Below are 17,831 nucleotides of genomic sequence, written 5' to 3' on the forward strand. Positions count from 1 at the left end.
TAAAAAATGAAAGTTCATCATGGATTATTTATTAACAAATGGAGTTGATAATGAAAAAGATATTAAATAATTTATATCGAAGTAGGAATTAATATAGTCAGTTCAACAATAAAATATAGAAGATAAATTATAAAAAAATATTTTAACCTAATATAATAATTTTTTACGTAGAAAAGATCCGACACCTAATAAATTATTTAGAGAAAGGGGCAATAGAGATGAGATGAAATGCAAGGAATGAGTTTGTGAGACCTTTTTTCAAAAAAAAAAAACTATCTTTGTGAAATTACAAAAGATAAAAGAAATTTTAGAAGGGATGTCAAGTTGACACCTAGAATGGAAAGGAATACAAATGTGGCAATTAAGGATTTAGATGAAAGAGGATCAATTTAATTGAGATGAGACTCCTCGTTTTTAAAATCGGTTTTTAACAAAAATAAGTGGTTAGATTTTTTTTATTTATCAAAATAAGTACCTTAATTTTAAAACTATCAACAGTATCATTTTTTCCTGCCCCTTTAGCTAACCTCTTAAATTTTCTCTCTTCAAACATCATTTTTCAATACATCCGAGCCATAATTTAAGATATTTAAATCAAAAATTATTTGTATGGTTAGGATGCACGTCATCTCATCATAGGTCTCACCTTATCTCTCTCTTTCCTCTTCATGTTCTTATATTGACAACTTCAACATAAACATTTTCTTATTTTACTATATCTCTTCCTGCATTTATGTTAGGGATGACAATTTCACCCGAACCCGATGGAGGATCTGACATCCGACCCGAATGGAGGAGGGTATGGAGGGACTATCAATACCCGATACTCGACCCGAATACCCGATTAAATAATATATATACATATATTAAAGAAAAATTTCTTTTTCTAAAATCAACTTACTATTTTTGTTAATATTAGGAGGAGACTATATAGATGTTTAATCTATTTTTTAATTATATTATATATATATATATATATATTTAATAGGTCGTTAATTTTAATATATTTTTGTTAAATGATAATAGTTGGATAGAAAGAAGAAAAATTATAACTATAGAAGATATCTGATCATTTAATGGGTATGGGTATACCCATCGGAGATCCTATACCCGATGGGTATGGGGACGGAGGATATAGAATCCGACTCGAACCCGACCCATTGTCATCCCTAATTTATGTGGTAGATTACAATAGAGTAAGTAGAGAGCTTGGGTTTCGTCGTAAGGCATTAAAGAGTGCTACTTCGAAGGATTACTGCTTTGAAGAAAATCAGCATGGAAGGATAAATTTCAAGTAAGACTACATTTGGCACAAGAAGAGAGATATAATTTAGTTATGTACGTATAGTATTTGCTATAAATTGATCTGTAATATCAAAAAAGACTAGGATGTTATTCTTTAATCAAATCCAAGATTTGATATCATATCTACCTTCAGCTTGCTCAACCCTTCCTATTATAAATTGTAATTATGTTAATATCCAAAAACCCTAGGTCCATTTGATTAGAGAGGTCAGATTGCACCCAAATCAATTTTTGTGGCTTTCTGATGCATCAAGGACTTCATTGGTGCCATCTATTATTGATTCAGATCTCTCCGGATCTGATATAATGTTATGATAAATTTCAGCCAGAACATGGACATGATATTTTCCATATCAAGCCCACATTGGGCCTGATATTTTCCTTATCAGGCTCAAAGTGGGCCTAATATTGGACCATATCAGGCTCATTTTAATCATGATGTGAGAATTGTACAGTTGAATTATCTCTTGAATAATAAATAGGGTTGTAAATTGAGTTTAAACTCTAAGGTAAAACTTAAAAGTGTATGTTATTCATTGAATTCCAGCAAGTGCACTATTTTATGTCAAATGACACAACACAAGAACTTCATTGACAATGGTTAGAACCTAGGTTTGACACCATATCTATCTTCTCCTCACTCAATCCTTCCCATTGATCGATATTTTGGTTAAATCTGACTACTCTAGGTCCATCAGTGGATTTTGGTCAAACCCACTGATGGACCTAGAGAGGTCAAATTGCACCCAAATCAATTCATGTTGCTTTCTCATGCTTTAAGGACTCTAATAGTGTTGTCTATTTTGATTTAGATCTCTCTGGAGGCAATCAAATCTTACGATACATTTCAACTAGAGCATAGGCCTGATATGGAAACATATCAGTCCACTGATGGGCCTGATATGGTGCCATATCAGGCCCATGCTGGTCCTAATATGGGAGTATATCAGGCCCAAGTTGGTCTTGATATGGTGTCATATCAAACCCTTTTTAATCCTGATATAAGAACTATATGATGAATTATTACATGAATAACATATAGACTTGTAAATTGAGTTTAAAATGTAAGTTCTGACTTAAAAAATTAGGTTTTGTTGAGCTTATTAATTTAAACTCCACATGGAGCAGGTGATTGAAATCCAACAGCTACACTCCTCCATGCCAAATGACATGACACAATACCTTAATTGATAGTGGTTAGAACTAAGGTTTGACACCATATCTACCTTCTCCTCGCTCAACCCTTCCTATTGATTTCTATTTTGCTAAAATTCAAATACCCTTGGTCCATCAGTGTGCTTTAGTCAAAATCTACTAATCAATTATGAAAATTTAGTATATATACATGCTCTAGTGTTGGCTACTTTTTGAATTTTAACACCACTGATTCTTACATTGTAACTTTGCTAACTTAGTTTGAAATTGATTTTTTAGGGATGATCATATTACTAAAGAAATTCTTTCTAAAATATGGAATATGCTTGATGTAAATTCTGTTGTGGAACAAGGAGAAAATATAGTAGAACTATCTAGAGCTAATACTTAGTCTACTTTTAAGTATACTGGTGTGGCTAACACAAATAGAAATACAAGCAATTTGACCTTTGATTTAAATGAAGAAGGAAATCACCTAGAAGATGAGGTTCAAAATCCTAGTACGATACTTGTAGAATACTTTGATTCTACTTGGAGTGAGGAGAAAGAGCATCATATTCGGATTTTATAGGAATTACAATGCAATATAGATATACAAGAGTTCTTAGCTGATGATATGCAGATTCAACAAGATGAATTCCCCCCAGAGTAGTACAATGACTTAGAGGAGGAGTTAACAATTGCTGATCATCCATATATTTTGAATTCTCGATTGATACAAAGGTCTATTGGAGTGGCAAGAGATGAGGATGAATTCTATGCTGGATAGATTTTTCCTTCTCACAAGAGTTCAAGAATGCACTTGTGAAACGTGGCATGAATAAAAATATGAGATATAACCCAGTTGAAACCCTGATAAATAAAATGAAAGCAGTCTACTTTAACCAACCATGTACATAGAGAGTGGTTAGGAGGGGTGATTTGGAGTTTAGGGTTATAAAATATGTAAAGAAACACCAATGTAGCACCGTAAGGGAAAGTACTGATCATCAAGCCTGCTCTTCCTCATTTGTAGCATCTTTTATTGAAGAGCAAATGGTTTCTAACGAACAATACAAACTAAGTATGATTATATCTGATATAAAAGCTAGGTTTAGCGTGACCATATCATATAGAAAAGCATACATAGCCTAGGAGAAAGTGATGAAAAAGGTGGTTGGAGATTATGATCAAGCATATAAAGAACTTCCATTATATCTGCATGAGTTGAGAGTTAGGGATCCTGAAACTTATGTGGCACTACACAGGAATGGTAACAATCAGTTTCAGTGATGTTTTTGGGCTTTTGGCGCATGTCGAAGAGTAATCAGGTCATATATATACAAATTGATCAGAATTGATGCCACATATCTAAGAGGAAAGTATCCGGGTGTGTTGTTGATGACTACAGCGATTGATGGTAATGGGAATGCCCTCCCAATTACTTTTGGAATTGCTGAAGTTGAATGTGCATCTGCATGGGATTAGTTTTTGGATCATACAAAGAAATTCTTAGCTATCAATGCACAGTCAATGAGCATAGTATCAAATAGATATCGTGACATTATATCAGCAGTTAGGAAAGTCTACCTGACCGCCCATCATGATTTTTGTTGCTACCACATGTCTTGCAATATGGTAACAGGTATTGACAGTAGGTCATCTTTAGGCTTATTTTGGGCAGCATCACGAGCAAACATAACACTCCAATATGATCTCATAATACAGTCCATGCTTGAAAAATATCCAGATGCTCATAAGTAGCTTCAGAATATTAACCTTAAAAGATGGGATAATGCACACTTTAGTGGGAGAGGTACTCAGTGCTAACCACTAATATGTAAAGAGTTTAAATGCTTTGTTCAAGCATACACGTGAACTTCCCATAAACAAGTTAATTGATAATACTAGAAGAAAGGTAGCTCAATGATTATATAACCAGAGGGAGGAAGGCTTAAAATGAGAGGGTGCTTTGACACCTAATGCTACTATAGAAATGGATTCAAGGAGAGATAAAGGTAGACTATATAAAGTTCACCCCTACTCTCAAACTGAAATGGAAGTAGAGACTCGGGATGCTTCATACATTGTTGATTTGGAAAGAAAATATTACAATTGCGGAGAGTTTCAAAATTCTAGATTGCCTTGCTTATGTTGGTGCAGGTTGCACTAACAGTCTGATTTTGATGTATGACAAATAGGCTAAAGTTAAATGGGTTGTTTGTCTAACGCTTCTACCAAGTGTGCAAGAGTTGACTGGTCTGAAGGAACTGACACCAGGCTAAAATCCAGTTAGGTCCGCATGACCTGATAGCTGGTGGGAAATCTAGCTAGGTTGGCGGGGCCCGATAGCTGGTGCGAAGTCTAGATAGGTCCGCGGGGCCTAATATCTGGTTGGAAGCCCAGTTGGGTCTGGGGGATCTGACAATCGGCCGAAGTCCAGTTGGGTCTGCGGACCTGACAACTGGTGGGAAGACCTGGTAGGTTAGAGGTAAGTCAAGTGATTGCAAGTGGCAAGTAAAGGTAAACAACTGGAGGAGAGATCCAGTGAGGACACATTTCCCGTTGAGGGAACTGTAGGCATTAGTCCAACTTAGGTCCATTTGAGAAACCAAAGCTGAGACCTTGACTAGATCCTAGTCTCGAGGAGACAAAATCTAATTACTACTTATAATCTATTATGTTGTGCTAACTCTGTTTTGTAGGGTAAAATATATTTTTGATTACCTAGACTAACCTTTTCTTATAGGTGGAAAGGCTGAAGAAAAGGGGTCTGAGTGCCCGGGGTTGGTCCGGGCGCCCGAACCAAGGTTGCTTGGGCAAGGTCATGGGGGCCCAGGCGGTCCGGGTGCATGGACTCGGTCCAGGCACCCGGACTTGAAAATTGATCCACAAGCTTACGTGAAGTGCGTTGATTGACCGGGCCACATGGTCCAAGCGCTTGAATGGGTTCCAAGCACCCAGAATGGACCTATTTAAAGGCCTTCGACCAGGAGCTTTAGAACGACAATTGCAACGACTTTCTCTTCTATTCGGTCCTTCGAAAAAGCTCTTACGACGCTGTAAAGCTCCTCCGACAACCAGCGATCAAGATTCTTTTCTTTTTGTTGTCAGTAACATTATTTTATAGTTCTTGTACTTGCAATTTGTAACCATTTCGAACTATTAGTGGATTGCCCAACGAAAGCACTCGACGAGTGCGGGCCTTGGAGTAGGAGTCGTCGAAAGCTCCGAACCAAGTAAAAACTTGGTCGTGTTAGCATTGCTTCTTATTTTTCCGCTGCGTATCTATTTTAAAGCGAATTTTTGAAGATTGCTATTCCCCCCCCCCCCCCCCCCCCCCACCACCACTAGCATTCTTTCCAATCCTACAAGTGGTATTAGAGCGGGTACCACTCTGAATTAGTGCAACCACAAATCAGGCAAATGGGGTGATATATTTTTATTTTTTTCTTTCTATTTTTTTTTATTTTTTGAGCTTTTTCAATATAATCTAAATTGGTATAATTGCCTCTTTGGATAATTTTTTTTCGTTGCAACACCAATTCAGTCTTAATATTTTCATTTTTCTCTCACACTACTAATCCAAGACCCAGTCTTGGGACCTTCTCTTCTTTTTCTCTTTGTGTGCAAGATTTATGGCCCAAAATGAGGAATACAACACCGTCTATCCTCCCCTCTTCAACGGTGATGACTTCCCATACTAGAAGAAACGAATGAAGGTATACATAAAAACCAACTTCGACCAATGGTTCAGCGTCACCAAAGGCTACAAGGCTCCTGTCGGCAACGTCGAAATTCCAATGGACCCAGAAAATTGGAATATGGAAATGAAGAAGAAGGCCCAGATTGACTTCAAGGCTCTCAACACAATCTAGTGCGGGCTAGCGAAGGAAGAACTGAACCGCATCAACCCACATAAAAATGTAAAAGAGCTCTGGGACAAACTAATTGAACTACACGAAGGCACCAGCAAAGCAAAAGTAACTAAAAATGATTTAATTTTGAATAAATTACTTAACGTCAAAATGCAGGAAGAAGAGAAGGTGACATGGGATGAAGCATCCTCCGAAGAATCGGATGTCTAAGATCGGGAACATCACAACTACCTCGCGTTGATAACATCTGGACCGGAATTAGAAAGCGAGATGGACAAGATGATGAGTCTGAAGACTAATCAAGCCACGAGTATGCACTCGTTTTCGAAGGTTTGAACGAGGTATTTTTTATCTTAACCTCAAAATTCTTTAGAATAATTGTATTTTTGAATAAAAAATTAATTAAATATGAAAAACAAAATGAAACACTCCTTGAGGAAAATCAACACCTCAAGAAACAAATTGAAAGTACAAATCCAAATCGAGTTGTAAAACTTGAGGAGGAAAATACAATATTAAAGAACGAAATTAACAAAGTTAAAGGATTATTAGAAACTTTCACCATTAGATCTAAAAACTTGAATTTAATTCTTAAAACCTAAAAAGCTATATACAATAAATTTGGGCTTGAATACAAATCCAATTCAACAAATAAAATATTTATGTTACTTATAAGCCAAAATAAGAAACAAACTAAAGCTTGAGTTCTGAAAGCGTGTCTAACCATGTAAGTAGAACTCAATCAATTTTATGTACCTAAAATTGAAATTTATTATCTAAAACCAAATCCAACCAAACCTTTTAATTTAAAACTAAACCAAAATAAATCTTCAAAGCTAAAATCCAAACTGAAGAATGGATTAAAATCAAACAAATCAAACCTAAACCCAATATGTAAAATAAAGCCAAACAATACAAATCCAAATAGAAAAAACAAATCAAATAACTACAAAGCTAATTTAAATTATCATCAAGTTTATTATAACTACAAAAATCGACATAAAACTAAAACCTAAATTGAAAAGGTCAATAATTCAGGAGGAGGCTCCAAATTAGTTGGCACCTCTAAAATAATAGTTTACCCGATAGGGAGATTAGGATTAGATAAAAAAGGGACAAAAAGTTTAACTTGAAAAATAGCACTGGAAAAGTTTTGAATGATAATAGGTTAGGAAGCTTTGTCTATGCATATCTAGGAAGATATGGCTTCAATCTGGTGCATTTGGTTTAGTGGAACTAATTGAAGCTATCCCTTAGCAATCCTAGCTGGTTAGACTAAAGTTTTGTAATTAAGTTCAGTGGATAGGACTATTTGGAAAACCTCGAAGGCATGATTACTCTAATGATGTCCAAGTGACTCACCATAGCCCAGAAGTTTATCTGAAGAATGCCTATTTGTTGAACCTAAAGCTAAACTTGAATCTAACACAAGTTTAAACCAAACCCTGAAATTCAACTTAAACTAATCTCATAAAATTATATGATTCCTTTGTTTGAAAACTTAGACTAGGTGAGATGAATAAGGATAAAATTTAAACTAAATTAAATTAAGTTAAAATTAAAATTAAATTAATCAAGTTAAAATAAGTTCACACTTAAGCTAAACTTTTTATTTCTCCTAAATATTTTAGTAATCTAAATGAATATTGGACAGTGGTTGCTCTCGACATATGACCGGGAATCAAACAATGTTCACAAAGCTAACCTTCAAAAGACTAGGAACATTAGCCTTTGGAAACAATGGCAAACTGAAAGTAATTGAAATAGGTAACATTGAGTTAGAATCCAATTTCATTATTAAGAAAGTACTCGTTATTGAGAATTTTAAATTTAACTTACTGAGTGTCAATTGTGTGACTCAGAATATAAGGTTAGGTTTGCATCCACTGAATGCTTAATTAAACATATGAAAGACCCTACAATAAAACTACAAGGACTTAGGAATAATAATATTTATACAATTGAACTAGTCAGCCCCTCACATAAGTGTCACCTGACACAAAAAGAGGAAACCTGTCTATGGCATAGGAAAATGCCCCACACTAGCTTTAGAAATCTCACTAAACTAAATGGGTAAGTTAGAGGACTACCAAAACTACCTAACTTAGATTCAATAATTTGTAATACTTGCCAACAAGGAAAACATACCAAATTAACTCATACACCAATTAATCAAATTCAAACCAACTCGATCACCACTTGAGTTATTACATCTAGATTTATTTGACTCACATGAGGTTAAATCTATTAATGGAAACATATATTATCTAGTAATAATTGATGATTACTCAAGATTTACTTGGGAAAAATTCTTAAAAAATAAAGACGAAATATTTGAAATATTTAGTAATTGTTGTAAACAAGTTGAAAAATGAAAAAGACTCGAAAATCAAAAGAATTAGGAGTGACAACGGTGGGAAATTTAAGAATCATAGGTTTACAAAATTCTGCCTAGAAAATGAGTACCATCAAGAATTCTCATGTCCCTATACACCTCAATAAAATTGAATAGTAGAAAGAAAAAATAGAACTTTTTAAGAAGCCACTAGAACAATGCTTAATGAATATCAATTACCAAAATACTTTTCAACAGAAGCTGTTAGTATGACATGTGTTGGGACCGAAAAGTAGCTAGAGGGGGGGGGTGAATAGCTCTTCGCGTGCTCGTCGTTGGCGTTGCTCGTTTCTTTGATGGTATGCAGCGGAAATATAAGAAACAAAAGCATACAACGCTAACAAGGATGGTTTACTTGGTATCCACCTCACAAGAGGTGACTAGTCCAAGGATCCACACCTACTCACGCACCCTCCACTATGAATAACACTCCTTTATGGTAACTACCAAAGGCGGAGAAGCCCTACAACACTCTCAATATAAGAAGAAGAAAGGGAAATACAAGATAAGCAAAAGCTTACAAGATGTACAATAAAAACCCTAACCCTAACTTCTTCTTCTTGTTTTTGATCCGCCTCTTGACTTGGAAAAGCCACCAAGAATCTTCAAGAACTGGCGATCTGGAGTTTGGAGAGAGCTATGGAGGTGCTGGAGAGTATCTGCAGTGAATCGGTGAAGTTCTACAGAAGGAAATGAACGCCTGCGGCTTAAATCGACGCCAACGGTCGGATCCCGATCGATTGGATTGCTCCCAATCGATCGGGGAGGCTTTGGATCGATCCACGGATCGATCCAGAGCGCCTCTGTGCTCTCTGGAATAGCCTGGATCGATCGGTGGATCGATCCAGGGCTTATCGCGCATAAACAACAGCTCCCAATCGATCCACTGATCGATTGAGACCTCTGGATCGATCCACCGATCGATCCAGAGGGGTTCTGTTCGCGGGGACTCACCGGATCGATCGGCCGATCGATCCAGATCTTCTGGATCAATCCAGATCTTCTGGATCGATCCAGATCTGCTGGATCGATCCACTGATCGATCCAGATCTGCTGGATCAATTGGCTGATCAATCCAGATCTTGGTTTTTGTCCAAAACCAAGTCCAAAGCCCCCTAAACCAACATCTAGTCAACCATGACTTGTTGGTACATAAGACCTAGCATCCGATCACCCTTGACCAGCTAGGACTTTCTCACCAAGTGTCTGGTCAATCCCTTTGACCCTCTTGGACTTTTCTCTTCTTGCCAAGTATCCGGTCAATCCCTTTGACCTACTTGGACTTTTCTCCTCTTGCCAAATATCCGGTCAATCCCTCTGACCTACTTGAACTTTTCTTCCTCGTGCCAAGTATCCGGTCAATCCCTTTGACCTACTTGGACTCTCACTAGATGTTTGATCAACCTTGACTCATCTGGATTTCTCCTGCCTGACTTCACTCACCAGGACTTTCCCAATTGCCTAGCTTCACTCACTAGGTCTTTCACCTGACTTCACTCACCAGGATTTTCCTCCTGCCTAGCTTCACTCACTAGGACTTCCTTCTGCCTGACTTCACTCACCAGGACTTCCTTCTGCCTGGCTTCACTCACCAGGACTTCCTTCTGCCTGGCTTCACTCACCAGGACTTTCAGTCAAGTATCCAGTCAACCTTGACCTACTTGACTTTCCTTCACAATCTTAACTGGTCAACTTTGACCAAACGGGAATTGTATCAACAATCTCCCCAAATGAACAACTGCACCTACATTATCCATATCATCTAAACCCAATATATTGTCAAACATCGAAACTCAAACCAAGACTCAGGCTTGGTTAACCAGGTCAACCTTGACCTAGGGAATATTGCACCAACAATCTCCCCCTTTTTGATGTTTGACAATACCTCTTGTTAAGTTAGGAAATTAGGCTACTCTCATAGCCTCAACTCCCTTCATGCCAATATATGAATGATGGTTCCCTTCATTCTCCTCCTTTCCTAGAGGGTAAACTCCCCCTTTAGGTACTGAAGGCCTAACTTAACCATGCATTCTCCCCCTATTGACACACATCAACAACATGCCCTCATCTTTGGGCACACATCAAGAATAAACTCTCCCCTTGAAGAGTTACCCAATGTTGTTTACAACTTCACTCGTTGCTCATAACACAATAATGAAGGTCTCATACCCTTCATTATCATCAATTTGCTCATCCGTGAGCAATAACCACTTGAAATAATGAGGATATCCACTCCCCATTTCAAGTTCAAATGCTCATTCATGAGCATTTTCTCTAAAGAAGGTTAACCACTCTCCAAGGTTCATAAAAAATAATTTTTCATGTCTTTAAAGAGTCCCTCCCCCTAAAGACATGGTGGTAACTTCTGTCATTGCACCAACAATGACTTGGAATCCCTAAACCTTTAGGAAATCCAAATTTAGAAGTTTTGAGGTTCAAAAATTCAATATTGAAATCAACCTCAACCTAAACTTCAATTTAGTCTTTCTTAACCAATCCATCCTTGTTTTCAATATGAAAACACCCTTTTTATGTATACACATGTATTTTGAGGGGTTTGGAATGATTACATTGACTAACAAGGTTCAAAATGCTGAAATCAGGCTTTCTCAGCCAAAATCAGAATCCTGGATCGATTGGAGTTGGGTTCCAATCGATTGAACCTAGCTGAATCGATCTACTAATCGATTCAAGATGTGTAGATCGATCGGCTGATCGATCCAGCGAGCTTCTGCTCGCGAGAATTACCTTCTGAATCGATCCACTGATTGATTCAGACACTCTAATCGATCCATGGATCGATCGGAGCTTTGATAGTTGCTGAATTTCAAATTCAGCCAACTTCAGAAACCCCTAGAAAATTCTACAAAAATCCAAAAATCATGAAATTTCGTGTAGACATTATTTAGGGCATACTTTATCATGGAAAAATAGTTTTCTATGAAAATACATTATATTTTCAAAGATTGACACAAGCTTGAAAACTTGCTAAAACTTTAGCGTTTTCTTCAAGTTTGTGTCTAACTATTCAATGGTGATTACTATCAAAAGATAGCCTTCACCAAGGTTTTCCAAAAACCTTTTAAAATAATTTTCAAAACCAATATCCCATCACATTCCTTGGGCTTAATGCACATGACTTGTACATTAGCTTTCCCAATGATGGGAAAACACATAACTATGTGTTTTGATGACCCTAAAACTCAAAAGAATGCACTAAATCAGCATCTTGAGTTTTATTCATCTTCCTAACATCTCACTTGTATCTAATGTGCACTAAAACACATACAAGTCACCTTATAGTCCTTGTGAGATGTGAGATTTTGGTTTTGCCCTATTCTAGGGATCATGCATATCTATCTAGGCATTTTAGAGATATTAGACATCCACCTAGGATGTCACTTGTTAATAAGTGTTGTTAAATGTCATTTGTCCTTAATAACAAGGAATTCAACTTAATGCATGATTATGTTATGACATACATCAAAAGGAAATAATTTTCAAAAGAAAATATCCTATAACTACATGATGTATGAATGTCATGACATGATATTTTTGAATTTTTCATAATAAAACATGAATGCAAAAATAGACATGATGTCATGGCATATGATGGGCAAACAATCATGGCAAGGTTTAGCATAAATAAAATATACCTAGATTTCCTTTTTAAGTATCCTTAACCACTTAGCTAACTCAAAATATACCACTTGTTTTAACTTAAAACGTTAAACCTAGATTGCCCTAAATGCTTCAAAGAAATGCCAAAACCTAAATTGACATTTCTAGTTCTCTTGATTTGTTTATGCCACTTAAAAATTAAGCATATCCTCAAATGTTGGCATATTCCATTTTTCCTCAAGAGTAATCACATAAATCAAGGTCCGGATTGCCTTAAATTTCTAAGAGAATACCAAAATCCCAACTTGGTATTTCTCTAGGTTTTCCCAATTTATGCCATTTTAAGATAAAATCAAATTTTCCACCATTAGGCACATTTTACTCTTTCAAGGAGTAAATAATAATTCCATTTCATTTTCAAAGGTTAACAAAAACCTTGAAAATGCTCCTTGAGTGTCAATTTCCTCTACGTTGGGTTAACTACCCTTCTAATCGGAGTTGACACTCTCTAACCCATTTATGGGATAGAGAAGATGCTCCTAGGAACCCAACACCTATTGGTGCTCCTTGGATGCTTTAGGTACTCACTAGGGATAACTTCCCTAGATACCTTCCTAGTGACCTTGTTGGGCTTCTTAGAAGCCTTGGTCACATTTTCTAGGTCAACTCTAGGGATAGCCTCCCTTGTGACCTTGTTAGTGACTTTCTTAGACTTCTTCGAAGTCTTAGTCACTTTGGTTGCAAAGATACTTCTAGGGATATCTTCCCTTGTATCCTTGACTTGACCTCTAGACTTAGGGTTTGTTCCATAACTATATGGAACCCTATGATAACTAGGCACATCATTTTTTGCTTTGGTTTTGTATCCCAAACCTCTATGGCCATTTGATGGCTTTTGTACCCCTAAACCTAGGTTATGCTCATTTTGCCCTAATAGGATATTTTCCAATCTTTTTAGGGTCTTTTCTAATTTATCAAGTCTTGACCTCAAGACTTGATTTTCCCTCACTAAGTCCTTAGTATTTGATTTTTCATTTGATCCATGAGCATTTTTATTCTTGGGCTTGTATCTATTATCCTTAGTGTTCTTGCCCAAATGTCTATCTACCTTCCTAACCTTAGGTTGGGTAGTCTTGGCATGTAGGGCCACATGCTTTTCCTTAATGCCCTCATGCTTTCTATTCTTATGGTAAATTGCATTAAAATGATAAAAATTAGAACTATCATGCTTTTTACCATAACGTAAAGGGGTAGGCTCAATAAATGTTACCTTCTTCTTTACCTTGGAGGCTCCCCCTTGACTAGTGCCTCCTTGAGCCTTGACCATCTTCTTCCCCTTGGGGCATTGACTTCGGTAATGCCCTTTTTGTTGACACAAGAAGCACACAATGTGCTCCTTGCTCTTCTTTGTCCCGGGGGTGGTCTCCTTGGGCTTCTCCTTGCCATTTTGTGTCACTTGACCCTTCTTCTTGGCCAAGTTGGGACACTTGCTCTTGTAGTGCCCACTTTCCCTACACTCAAAACATATTATATGATTTTTATTTTTAATTGAAACATTTATACCTTCTTGTGTAGGGATGACACTTGCTCCTCCATTTGATATTTCTTGAATTTTGGAGGTGACACCATCTTCTTCTTCTTCACTTGACCCGGATGTGGAGGCCTCTTCTTGCTCCGGGTTCATTGATCTACACTCCCCCTCAATCCTAGAGGTGGAGGCTTCATCATCTTGTACATGGAACAAGGAGTATGCTCCCTCCTTGTTCTCTTCATTGCACTCCCTTGAAGATGAAGCTTCTTCTTGGACTTCTTCTTCGGAGGTTGAGCATCTCTCAACCTTGGAGTCCTCCTCTTGGTCTTGCTCCAAAGAGTCACCCTCTCTGGATTCTTCTTGCTCTTGTACAGTGGAGGGGATCTCTTCATGAAGCTTGGCCAATTTACTCCATAATTCCTTTGCATCTTCAAATTCTCCAATTTTGCAAAGGATGGTGCTTGGCAATAAATTGACCAAAAGCTTGGTCACTTTGTCATTGGCCTCGCACCTTTGGACTTGCTCTTGGCTCCACTTGCTCCTCTTGAGAACTTTGCCCTTTGAGTTTGTTGGAGTCTTGAAGCCTTCCATAAGAGCAAACCATTGCTCTATCTCCATCATAAGAAAATTTTCGATTCTTGATTTCCAAGAATCGAAGCTCGTGGAAGTGTATGGTGGAGCCACCTCGTGTCGAATCCGAGCCCATCTCGGAATTCCATTGTAGAAGTTGAGCTTTTGAATTTATTTGACTTTGATAATTTTGCTTCAACTTCTTCACCCTCTAGCTCTTCTTGTTATGCTTGACCCTTCCGGCGATGATTCCGGTGAAGAGCGTCCTCGCTCTGATACCACTTGTTGGGACCGAAAAGTAGCTAGAGAGGGGGGTGAATATCTCTTCGCGTGCTCGTCGTTGGCGTTGCTCGTTTCTTTGATGGTATGCAGCGGAAATATAAGAAACAAAAGCATACAACGCTAACAAGGATGGTTTACTTGGTATCCACCTCACAAGAGGTGACTAGTCCAAGGATCCACACCTACTCACGCACCCTCCACTATGAATAACACTCCTTTATGGTAACTACCAAAGGCGGAGAAGCCCTACAACACTCTCAATATAAGAATAAGAAAGGGAAATACAAGATAAGCAAAAGCTTACAAGATGTACAATAAAAACCCTAACCCTAACTTCTTCTTCTTGTTTTTGATCCACCTCTTGACTTGGAAAAGCCACCAAGAATCTTCAAGAACTGGCGATCTGGAGCTTGGAGAGAGCTATGGAGGTGCTGGAGAGTATCTGCAGTGAATCGGTGAAGTTCTACAGAAGGAAATGAACGCCTGCAGCTTAAATCGACGCCAACGGTCGGATCTTGATCGATTGGATTGCTCCCAATCGATCGGGGAGGCTTTGGATCGATCCACGGATCGATCCAGAGCGCCTCTGTGCTCTCTGGAATAGCCTAGATCGATCGGTGGATCAATCTAGGGCTTATCGCGCATAAACAGCAGCTCCCAATAGATCCACTGATCGATTGGGACCTCTGGATCGATCCACCGATCGATCCAGAGGGGTTCTGTTCCCGGGGACTCACCGAATCGATCGGCCGATCGATCCAGATCTTCTGGATCGATCCACTGATCGATCTAGATCTGCTGGATCAATCGGCCGATTAATCCAAATCTGCTGGATCAATCGGCTGATCAATCCAGATCTTGGTTTTTGTCCAAAACCAAGTCCAAAGCCCCCTAAATCAACATCTAGTCAACCATGACTTGTTGGTACATAAGACCTAGCATCCGGTCACCCTTGACCAGCTAGGACTTTCTCACAAAGTGTCTGGTCAATCCCTTTGACCCTCTTGGACTTTTCTCTTCTTGCCAAGTATCCGGTCAATCCCTTTGACCTACTTGGACTTTTCTCCTCTTGCCAAATATCCGGTCAATCCCTCTGACCTACTTGGACTTTTCTTCCTCGTGCCAAGTATCCGGTCAATCCCTTTGACCTACTTGGACTCTCACCAGATGTCTGATCAACCTTGACCCATCTGGATTTCTCCTGCCTGGCTTCACTCACCAGGACTTTCCCAATTGCCTAGCTTCACTCACTAGGTCTTTCACCTGGCTTCACTCACCAGGATTTTCCTCCTGCCTAGCTTCACTCACTAGGACTTCCTTCTGCCTGGCTTCACTCACCAGGACTTCCTTCTGCCTGGCTTCACTTACCAGGACTTTCAGTCAAGTATCCAGTCAACCTTGACCTACTTGACTTTCCTTCACAATCTTAACTGGTCAACTTTGATCAAACGGGAATTGTATCAACAATCTCCCCAAATGAACAACTGCACCTACATTGTCCATATCATCTAAACCCAATATATTGTCAAACATCGAAACTCAACCAAGACTCAGGCTTGGTTAACCAGGTCAACCTTGACCTAGGGAATATTGCACCAACAACATGTTATGTCCAAAATAGAACAACAATAAATAAAAATATAATAATATTCCATTCAAAATCTACTATAATAAATTATCTAGCATTAAATACTTTAAGGTATTTGGATGCCCTGTATACATACTAAACATAAGAGAACATTTAGGAAAATTCACATCAAAAGTAGAAAATGGAATCTTTGTAGAGGATACAGAGTTTACAATAAAACTACCCTAAGAATTAAGGAAACAACCAATGTAAAATTTGACGAAATTACTAAAGAAACTAACTCAACTCAACCGCAATACTAACCAATTGATTTCACTAGAGCTAGCACTAATCTAGATGGAGCAAGTGAAAATCCAATTGACAAATATGAAATTGAACAAAATATACCATAAGAAAATGAGCAAACACAAACTGAGGCTAGAACAATAAGAACTAGCTCAGATCACCCAGTTGAACAAATTATAGGTAACCCCGACCTAAGAGTTCAGACTAGATCATCTTTTAGAAATCTAAATCAAATATCATTAATTTCTAAAATTGAACCAAAAATAATAGAAGAATCCCTACTCGACCCGGACTGGATCATAGCCATGCAGGAAGAACTGACCCAATTTGAGAGAAATGATGTCTGGGACTTAGTATCACTACCTTATAATAAAAAGGCAATAGAAACAAAATGGGTATTCATAAATAAACTAAGTGAAAATAGGGAAATTGTTAGAAACAAGGCTAGACTAGTATCCAAAGGGTTTAGTCAAGTAGAGGGACTTAACTATGATAAAACATATACTCCAGTGGCTAGACTTGAGTCTATCAAAATGCTATTGAGCTATGCAACCCATAAAGGTTTTAAGCTTATCAAATGGATGTTAAATCTGTCTTCCTAAATGGGCTAATAAAAGAAGAAGTTTATGTAGGTCAACCACCCGGGGTTTGAAAATACAGATCATCCCGACAATGCCTTTAAACTCAAGAAAGCATTGTATGGTCTTAAACAAACACCCAGAACCTGGTATGAAAGGCTGACCTCCTACCTTATCTCTAAAGGGTTAAATCAAGGTCAAATTGATCCAACTTTATTTGTAAAATCAGTTAAACAAGATATCTTTATAGCCCAAGTATATGTAGACGATATAATCTTTGGCTCAACCAACTCAGAATTTTTCTAAAAATTTATAACTTTAATGGAATAATAATTTGAAATGAGATTTGTAGGTAAACTAATTTATTTTTTAGGATTACGGATTAAACAAACTAATGAAGGAAATTATGTTTACCAATAAAAATACATTAAAAATTACTTTAAAAGTTTGGAATGGAAAATACCAAAGAATTAAAAACGTCAATGGCAACTAATACAACATTAGATAGTGACCTAAATGGAAAACCCGTAGACCTAAAATACTATAGGAGTGTCATGGACAGTCTTTTATATCTAACTGCAAGCCGACCTGATATTTTATTTGCAGTTAGTATGTGCGTTAAATACCAAACCTATGCTAAGGAATCCCACTTAACTAATATAAA

This window comes from Zingiber officinale, chromosome 7B (assembly GCF_018446385.1).
Source record: "Zingiber officinale cultivar Zhangliang chromosome 7B, Zo_v1.1, whole genome shotgun sequence".
Taxonomy (NCBI): Eukaryota; Viridiplantae; Streptophyta; class Magnoliopsida; order Zingiberales; family Zingiberaceae; genus Zingiber; species Zingiber officinale.